This window comes from Bos taurus, chromosome 7 (assembly GCF_002263795.3).
Source record: "Bos taurus isolate L1 Dominette 01449 registration number 42190680 breed Hereford chromosome 7, ARS-UCD2.0, whole genome shotgun sequence".
NCBI classification, from domain to species: domain Eukaryota; kingdom Metazoa; phylum Chordata; class Mammalia; order Artiodactyla; family Bovidae; genus Bos; species Bos taurus.
Window position 1 is genome coordinate 5,531,532 of NC_037334.1, and position 10,948 is coordinate 5,542,479.

Sequence of the window (10,948 nt, forward strand, 5' to 3'; positions counted from 1 at the left end):
GCCTCTCAGCATGTGAGTCCACTGTGTCACCCATGAGGCTTGGGGGCTGAGGCTCATGCTTGCTGAACTGTGAGAAAGAAACTTTCTTGCTCCGATGCAGTGAGTCCCACAGCTGACTCCACACCAGTGGCTGAAGGACAGGCTTATTTCTGCCGTTCTCTAGGAAGTGAGCTGCTTCATTCTGACAAATGAAGTGTGATGATGAGTGAAAAAAAAAAAATCCTAGAAGGTTTCAAAGAGCATGATACTACCTTTATAAAGCTCAAAAGATCTACCAGGTACACCCACAGAGATTTTGTCTAGGGATAATTAAGGGTGAAGGCAATGGCACCCCACTCCAGCACTCTTGCTTGGAAAATCCCACGGACGGAGGAGCCTGGTGGGCCGCAATCCATGGGGTCGCTAAGAGTCAGACAAGACTCAGCGACTTCACTTTCACTTTTCACTTTCATGCATTGGAGAAGGAAATGGCAACCCACTCCAGTGTTCTTGCCTGGAGAATCCCAGGGACGGGGGAGCCTCATGGGCTGCCGTCTATGGGGTCGCACAGAGTCAGACACGACTGAAGCGACTTAGCAGCAGCAAGGGTGATTAATAAAACAGGATAAGCACAAAACTTCCCCAGTGGCTCAGTGGATATCAGCAAAGCGGGAGACATGGGTTCGATCCATGAGTTGGGAAGATCCCCTAGAGAAGGAAATGGCAACCCACTCCGGTATTCTTGCCTGAAAAATCACATGGACAGAGGAGCCTGGTGGGCTACAATCCAAAGGGTCGCAAAGAGTTGGACACAACTGAGCGACTAAGCACAGCACATACAGCAAGGTTGAAAAATTGAGAATTCTACCCTTATATACATTGGCTGTTATCAAAAAGCAAAACAAAACAGAAAACAAGCATTGGTGAATATGTGGTGAAATTGGAACATCTGTGCACTGTAGGCGGGAATGCAAAATGATATACCTGTTGTGGAAAACAGTACATGGTTCCTCAAAAGATTAAACATGAAATGTAAGTTGGTGCAGCCACTATGGGGAAGAGTATGGAGACTCTTTTAAAAAAAACTAAACACAGAGTTACCATATGATCCTGCAATCCTACTTCTGGGCATATATCTGGAAAAACAAAACTCTAATTCAAGAAGATACCTGCATCCCAGTGTTCACAGCAGCACTATTACAATTGCCAAGACACGGAGAAATAGCAACAACCTCAGATATGCAGGTGACACCACCCTAATGGCAGCAAGCGAAGAGGATCCAAGGAGCCTGTTGATGAAGATGAAAAAGGAGAGTGAAAAAGCTGGCTTAAAGCTCAGCATTCAAAAAACGAAGATCATGGCATCCAGTCCCATCACTTTATAGAAAATAGATGGGAAAAAAGGTGGAAACGGTCTCAGATTTCATTTTCTTGGGTTTCAAAATCAGTGCAGATGGCGACAGAGTCATGAAATTAAAAGACACTTGTTCCTTGGAAGAAAAGCTATGACAGATCTAGACAGCGCATTAAAAAGCAGAGACATCATTTTGCAAAGGTTCGTATAGTCAAAGCTATGTTTTTTTCAATAGTCGTGTATGGATGTGAGAGTTAGATCGTAAAGAAGTCTAGGCGCCAAAGAATTGATGCTTTGAACTGTGGTGTTGGAGAAGACTTTTGAGAGTTCCTTGGATTACAAGGACATCAAACCAGTCAATCCAAAAGGAAATCAACCCTGAATATTCATTGAAAGGACTGGTGCTGAAGCTGAAGCTCCAATAGTTTGGCCACCTGATGTGAAGAAATGAATTTATTTACAAAAGAGAAATAGACTCACATATAGAAAACAAACTTTTGATTGCCAAAGGGGAAAGGAGGGTATAAATTGATAATTTGGGATTAAAAGATACATACTACTATATATAAAAAAGATAAATAACAAGGACCTACTGTATAACACAGAGAACTATATTCAATATCTTGTAATAATTGAAAAGAATCTGAAAAAGGAATATATATGTAGAAATATACATATAACTGAATCACTTTGCTGTATACCTGAAACATTCTAAATCATCTATACTTAAAAGTCAAAAATAGAATTACCAAATGATCCAGCAATTCCACCTCTTGGCATATGCCCTGAAGAACAGAAATCAGGGTCTCAAAAAGATATTTGTACACCAATGTTCATAGCAGCATTATTCACAATAGCTAAAACATGGAAGAAACTCAAGTGTCCCTCATCAGAAGAATGGATAAGCAAAATGGGATCCATCCAGTCAATGGAATATTATTCAGCCTTAAAAAAGAAAGCAATTCTGCTGTATGCTACAACCGGATAAACCTTGAGGACATTCTACTGAGTGAAATAAGCCAGTTACAAAATGACAAATACTCTACAATTCTAATTATATGAGGTACTCAAGACTAAGCAAAATCACAGAGACAGAAAATATAGTGGTGGTTTCCAGGGACTGGGGAAGGGGGAATGAAGAGTTAGTGTTTAACAGGTACAGAATATCAGTTTTACAAATGAAATAATTTTGGGGATGAAGGGTGGTGATGGTACGCAACACTGTGAATGTATTTAATACTACTGAGCTGTACACTTAAAAATGGTTAAAATGGTAAAATTTAGGTTATATGTATTTTAACACAATTTCTAAAAATCAAGGATTAAAAAAGGAAACATAAAAACCAAGGACAGTGGTTGCCTTGAGGAGTGGGGAGGGCAGGGAGGTGGGAGCAGGGAGCAGGGAAAAGTGGGCGAGATATCAATAAAAATCTGGTCCTTTAGTGGGCAACGGCTTTGTAGGGGTTTAGTTTATAATGTACAACATATATTTTTGTGGTAGAGGTAGATGGTTACCCCTCCCCCAGCACTTTCTTCCCTCCTTCAGTACAATAATAGAAGCATCATTTGTGGACATGGCTAATCAAAGGCTACATTTACCAGCCTTCCCTGTAGCTTGTGGTCATGTGACCATTTCTGGCCAATGAGGTATGAGCAGAAGCCACATGGACAAAACTAGGTCATATCCTTAAAAAGAAGGCTAGACAGGTCCTGTGTTGGCCAGTGTTTGCTGTCTTTTCTCTGTCTTTATTGGCCTTTTTCTCAATCCCAGAATGGCTGTCAGAGCTCCAAAACTCCATTTGTGTATATCTCTTTTTCTAAGGCAGTTAAAATTTTCTGGGACTCTCCTTTTGCACACCATTGGCCAGAAATGGGTCACAAGCCTACACCTAAGCTGACAAGGGAGATGGATCACCAGGGTTGGTGTAGACCAATGAGACCTTTAATACTGGTTCCTACCTCCCACCAGGCTACCCAGCCCATGAAGCAAATGGTGGCTTCCAGGTAAACAGCCCCCAGAATCAGCCACGTTCATTGTCCTTGCTCCACTCTGGGATGGCCTCTGTATTAGTTACCTAACACTATGTAACAACTGCCTTCAAATGCACCAACTTAGAACAACAAATACTGGGACTTCCCTTATGGTCCAGTGGCTAAGACTCTGAGTTCCCAATGCAGAGAGCCCAGGTTTGATCCCTGGTCAGGGAACAAGATCCCACGTGCTGCAACTAAGAGTTCATATGCTGTAACTAAAGATACCACAAGTCACAGCTAAAAAAGATGCAGCATGCTGCAGCTAAGGCCTGGCCCAGCAAAATAAGGAAATATAAATACTTTTAGAAAAAAAAGAGCAACCAGTATATATCATCTCACGGTTTCTCTGGGTCAGGGATATGCCTCTTCCTCAAAGTCTCACACAGGCCACAATCAAGATGTTGGCCAGACCTGTGGTTTCATGTGAAAGCTCAACTGTGGGAGGAGCTACTTCCCAATTCACTCATGTGGTTGTTGGCTGGTTGATGGCTCCTTGCTGGCCATTAACTGGGGGTTCCCTTCAGTTCTATGCCAGGGGCCTCTGCACAGGACAGCTCACAACATAGCAGCTGGCTTTATCAGAGAGAGACATAGATGTTCCAGTCCTTTGTAACCTAATCTCAGATGTGACATCCCATTACTTTTGTTATAATCTATTAGTTAGGAGGGAGTCATTATGTCCAGCCCACATCAAGGGGAGAAGATGACACAAGGGCTTGAAGACCAGGCAGAGATCATTGGGGGCCATCTTGGGGGTTCCCCAACTATGACCACACTCCCTTTGGTTTTAAATTCCCACCCTAATCCTGAGGCTTACAGGAGTTTGGCCATTTTGGTCTGCCTTTTTTCTGCTGGAAAAAATGCATTGGAACTGAATGACAATAGAGTATAATCCAACATCAGAAATAAATGGAAGATAATCCTGCCAGAAGTTTACAAGGGCTCCACTGAGGATTTTCATAAAAACAGAAATGGGGTTTCTGTGTCAAAAATTAAAAGCAAAGCATTTGAGGGCTCTGGCTTACCCAACATGAAACTACTCTTGTTGAACCTCTAAGTCATGTCCAACTCTTGGTGACCCCATGGACTGAAGCCTGCCAGGCTCCTCTGTCCGTGGGACTTCCCAGACAAGAATACTGGAGTAGGTTGCCATTTCCTTCTTCAGGGGATCTTCCCAACCTAATGATCAAACCTGTGTCTCCTGCTTGGCAGGCAGATTCTTTCCACTGAGCCACTTGGGAAGTCCCTACATGAAATTATATACAAAACCCAACTCTGGGCATATTAAACATTGTGAAAAGCAAAATGATAAAAGATTTTAGGAGTCAGTGTAAGAAAATAGCTTTATGACGTTGGCACCAGGAAAACTTTTTAAAGGAGACACAACAAGCATGAAAAGGAAGATACAGGAAAAGATGATCAACTCAACTTCATTAAAATGAAATATTTCAGTTCATCAAAGACACCGTAAAGAGAATGAAATGACAAGCCAAATATTGGGAGCATATGTGTGCACCACACCTGACCAAAAAAAAGAATAGTATCAGGACTTCTCTCGTGGTCCAGTGGTTAAGCATCCACCTTCCAATGCAGACAACTTGGGTTTCATCCCTGGCTGGGAAGTTAAGCTCCCATACGATGTGGGGCAACCAAGTCTGAATGCTGCAGCTGGAGAAAGCCAGAGCCCCACAACAAACAGCCCTCATGCTACAACAAAGACCCAGTGTGGCCAGAAAGAGAAAGAAAAGAATAGGATCTGTGAAGAACCCTGAATTAGTAAGGGACAGATCACACCCTATAGAACATGCACTAAAACATGTATAGGAATTTCCTGAATGGAAAACTTGGTGGCTGATAAACATATGGAGAGGCACACACTTCTGGTAATCAGAGAATGAAACTGAGAGAGCCACAGTGGGCTCTCATATCACATTACATTATATTACCAGGGCTGATACGGCCATGCGGAACCATCTTTTCATCTTGCTTCTTCTCCCTCAGGGTCCAAGATGTCTGCTCCAGCGGGTGGTAAAGGGGGAAGGCCGGAGGAGGTCAAATCTCATCCCTTCAGGCAAGACCAAGCGGCTGTGATCATTGCCTCCATTAGGAGTCCTCCGGCCAGAACCTCCTGATGGCGTGTACCTAGTTGCAAAGGATGCTGGGAAATGCGCTCTTTGCGGCCATTTTCTCAACCATAGTTACAGTTCTACAGGAGAAAAGAATGTTATTGGGGCAAAACCAGAAGTTTCTACAAGCACAGAGAACTATATTCAATATCCTATGATAAACCATAAGAGCATCCCTGGCGGCTCAGATGGTAAAGAATCTGCAGCAGTGTGGAGGACCAGGGTTCAGTCCTTGGATATGGGACGTTCCCCTGGAGTAGGAAATAGCAACCTACTCAGTATTCTTGCCTGGGAAACCTCATGCCCTGAGAAGCCTGGCAGGCTACAGTCCATGGGGTCACATGGGGTCACATGGACACGACTGAGCAACTAACACACACATAACACGATAAACCATTGTGAACAGAATATTTTTAAAAAAGAATATACATATATATGTATAATTGAATCACTTTGTTGTACAGCAGAAATTAACACATTGTCAACCAACAATAAAAAATACATATTGAGTAAAAAAAAAAAAACCTAGCAGTTTCTCCCAGGTGACCCAGCTCCCAAATTCATTCACTCAGAAGTCAACAAATTTTTTCTGTAAAGAGTCAAATAATACATAACTTAGGCCATACAGATTCTGACACCACTCTTCAACTCTGCCACTGTAGCATGAACGCAGCCCCACGTGAATGATGGCGAGGGTTCAGCGGCGATAGAACTTTGCTCGGAAAAGCAAGCCGCTCTAGTTCAGGGGAGCACTGCTCACAGTAGTCAAAGGTTGGAAACAACCCCAGATGTCCATCAACAGATGAGTGGATAAACACAATGCAGTCCATCCATACACTGGAGTATTACTTGGCTTTAAAAAGGAAAGAAGCACTGATGCATACTACAATGTGAATGAACCTAAAAAGCATGGTGATGAAAGAAACGAGCCATAAAAGACTGCATAGATATGATTCCATTCATATGAAACGTCCAGAGGAGGAGACAGAAAGCAGATTGCCAAGGTCTGCAGGGAGGGGACATTGGGGAGTGACTGCTCAAGGGTACCCGGTTTCCACTGGGGTGATGGAAATGTTCGCATAACTTGGTGAATGTATCAAATGTCATTAAATTGTACACTTTAATTGGTTAATTTGATATTATGTGAGTTTCACCAAAATGAACAATAATAAATAATTTTTTAAAAAGAAATGGGCTTCCCTGCTGGCTCAGTGGTAACGAATCTGCCTGCCAGTGCAGGAGACACAGGTTGGATCCCTCATCTCGGGAGCTCCCACATGCTGCAGGGTAACTAAGCCCGTGAGCCACAACTACTGAGCCTGTGTGCTGCAACTGCTGAAGCCCTCGGGCCCTGGAGCCTGTGCTCTGCTACAAGAGAGGCCACCACAGTGAGAAGCCCGCACACCGCAGCTAGAGAGGAGCTCCCGCTCACGGCAACCGGAAAAAAAGCCCTCGAAGCAACGAAGACACAGCACAGCCAAAAATAAAATATGTAATTTTTTAAAAAAGAAATGGGGAGGGAAAAAAGGAAATTTGGGCTTCCCTGGTGGTCCAGTGGTTGAGAAGCCACCTTCCAATGTAGGGGACAGTCATTTGATCCCTGGTTGGGGAGCTAATATCCCACATGCCATGGGGCAATGAACCCTGTGTGCCACAAGTACTGAATCTGCAACAAGGACCCTGCATGCTGCAACTGCTGCTGCTGCTGCTGCTGTGAAGTCGCTTCAGTCGCGTCCGACTCTGTGCGACCCCATAGACGGCAGCCCACCAGGCTCCCCCGTCCCTGGGATTCTCCAGGCAAGAACACTGGAGTGGGTTGCCATTTCCTTCTCCAATGCATGAAAGTGAAAAGTGAAAGTGAAGTCGCTCAGTCGTGTCCGACTCTTAGCGAACCAACAGACTGCAGCCTACCAGGCTCCTCCGTCCAACTGGGACCTGATAAATAAATAAATGCTTAAAAAAAATTTTTTTAATGTAGCCATTATAGAGCATTGGATGAGAGTTCCTCAAAAAATTAAACAGAATTACCATATGATCCAACAACACATTTCTGAGTGTATACCCAAAAGAACTGAAAATAAATATGGAACAGATACTTGTACATCTATGTTCACAGCAGCTTTATTCAGAATAGCCAGACGGTGGAAGCAATCCAAGTGTCTGAATAGGTAAATAAAATGTGGTCTGTACATACATGCAGTGGAACTGAGGCAGGAGAGAGATGAGCTCCAGACTGAGCAGCTGAAGTCTGTCCCCTGTGGACAGATATTCCAAGATAAAGACAATGTCAGGGACAGAGAGGAGCTGTGTCCTGTCCAGATAAAAGATAAAGAGATCACTTAGGTCTTGTTCTTGAGGTTGAGGAGACCTTTCCAACTACACACGTACAGAGAGGCTCCTTGGGGGCCAAAAAAAGAGGCCACGCCAGCCCATCATAGGTGGTGTCAACCTTCCCATAGGCCTCTGCGCTGGAATCCATCTTGGCTAAGAGATGCGCACGCACACAGAGGAGGGCCCTGAGTTATACTAAATACAGGCTCAGAGCCAGGGAAAGCAGTGATTGGCCAGAGGAAACTGGGAAGAAAGGGCCCCATATAAATGATTTAGACTACCACAAAGGAGAGATTCTCCGAGTCTATTCACACGCGCTCTTATTCTCCTCCTGATACACACTTTACTTGTTTCACCACTTTCTGTCTCTTTAAGAATTCATTTCTACAAAGCAGAAAAGCCAGGGCCTTGTCACTGGCCACTGGCCCTCATAGTCTCGTGGTTAGCGGTCAGTGCTCTCGCTGCTGCAGCCTGGCTTCAGCCTCTGGTGGGTGAGCTGAGAGCCTGCTTCAAGCCGCTGCCGGCCAAGGCCACCCAGATCAGAAAATTGCTCAGCCTTAAAAAGGAAGGCAATTTTCAGACTTCCCCAGCAGTCCCGTGGTTAAGACTCCACACTCCAAATAATGGGGTCCCCGGTTCAATCCCTGGTCAGGGAACTAGATCCCACATGTAGCAACTAATGAGAGAAAGATGAAAAAATAATCCCATATGGCCCAGTGAAAACTGAAGATCCCATGTGCTGCAACTAACACTTTGAACAGCTAAATAAGTCAATAATTTTTTTTTAAAGGAAGGCAATTCTGGTTCTTGCTACAACATAGATGAACCTGGAAGGTACTATGCTGAGTGAAAGAAGCTACATACAAAATGACAATCACAGCATAATTCCACTTATATGAAGTCACTAGAGTCATCAGATTCATAGAGAGAGAAAACAAGATGGTGGGCGCCAGGGGCTGGGAGAGGGAGAAGGGCGAGTTAGTCTCTACTGTGGACAGAATTTCAGTTTTGGAGGATGAAAATGTTTGGAAATGGCTAGTGGTGATAGTCGCACAACAATGTGAATACGGTGAATGCTATGAGATTGTACACTTTAATATGACTGATTTTCTGTTACCTGCGTTTCATCTCAATAAAAATTTTATTTTTATTTTTTAATATTTATTTATTTATTTTTGGCTGTGCATGCGTGCTCAGTCATGTCCGATTCTTTGTGACCCCATGGACTGTACCCCACCAGGCTCCTTTGCCCATGGGGATTTTCCAGTCAAGAATACTAGATGGGGTGCTATTTCCTCCTCCAGGGGAATCTTCCCAACCCAGGGATCAAGCCCATATCTCGTGTCTCCTGCATTGGCAGGCAGATTCTTTACCTCTGGCGCCACTTGCTGTGGCTCAAAGGTTCAGTAGCATCCCCAGGGCATGTGGGATCTTAGTTCCCTGACCAGGGATCAAACCTGAGTACCCTGTACTGCAAGGCAGATTCTTAACCACTGGACAACCAGGGAAGTCCCAGTTTTTAAAAAAAAACAACGATGAAACATGGTTGGCCAGATTTGGCCCTCAGGCCATAGTTTGCCAACCCCTGACTTAATCCATTTTTTTAAAAATATTTATTTTTTATTTATTTGGCTGAGTTGGGTCTTAGCTGAGACACGTGGGCTCTTTTGTTGTGGCATTCGAACTCTCAGTTGCAGCATGTGGGATCTAGTTCCCTGACCAGGGATGGGAACACAGGCCCCCTGGATTGGGACCTCAGAGTCTTAGCTACTGGCCCACCAGGATGCTACATGACTTAATCCATTTTTCTTCAACTTCCCTCTGGTTCTCCTCACTTCTCCCAACCTTAGGCTAAACTGTATCACCTCCCTTCCTTATACTCACCCCACCCTCCACTCTCACCTGAACCCTCTGCTCCCCCTTAAACTACATAATCCCACCCTCTCCCCATTTACCCACACCTCTTCGTCATGACACCTGCCAACACAGCAGGCTCTCTCAGAGAAAGTCAGCAAAATGCACACTTAGTTCCTGGAGGGTGTAACATGACTATGTGATTCCGGATCTACGTAGGATTACATTTCATTCTGTAATTTGTTATACTGCATTATAATTATTCAGTTCCTAATCCTGCAATTACATAGCATGGTTTCTATGATTATGCAGTCTGCAATTACACAGTCATTCTTCCCACCATCACAATGGACAGTCACTAAATGAGAGGAAGTGCTGGGTTGGCATCAGCACCCGCCCCCACCCAACTCCTTTCTGGGCAGAGGCTGCAGAGCTGTAGCCACACTGCGAGAAGTCCCTGCATCAGTGTCTGCGCTCAGGTCCACAGGCCAGAGGAGCCCTCGGGCGGGGGCGGAGGGTTGGAAGGCAGAAGCAATCGGAGATGTCTTGGTTTTGCTTTCACTTCACACTGCCGGTAGTGGGGCATGGAAACATCTGATATTTTGGAATTCAAATTCCCTTGTTCAGTGACCAATTTGGAAGGCATTGAAAAGCAGCTGTGGGACGTCCCTGCCAGTCCAGGGCTTAAGACTCCGTGGTTCCATAGCAGAGGCACAGGTTTGATCCCTGGTCGGGGAACTAAGGATCTTGTATGCTACATGGCATGACCAAAACTCAAAACAAAACCAAAAACAACAATAAAAGAAAGGCAGTTCTGATGGAGGTGCCCCAAGTTGGAGGTTTCTAGAATCTCCCAACTGCCCCTTCTGTGAGTGTGGGGAGCCTCAGTTCCCCCTGGTAAGCCAGTTCTGTTGGAATGTTCTAGAAGGATGCGGTTCTCCCAGTTTCAGAGAGCAAAGGAGAGATCCAAGTTAGATAACAAGATGCCTACGTATGTGCTCAGTCACCCAGTTTTGTTCAACTGTTTGCGACCCCACGGACTATAGCCCACCAGGCTCCTCTGTTCATGGGATTTCCCAAGCAAGAATACTGGAGCGGGTTGCTAGTCCCTTCTCTAGCAGGATCTTCCCAACCCAGGATCAAACCTGAGTCTCTTGCGTCTCCTGCATTGGCAGGTGGGTTCTTTACTGCTGTGCCACCTGGAAAGCCCCATAGACAATTGGACTGTTGTTGTTCAGTGGCTAAGTCATGTCTGACTCTTTGCAACCCA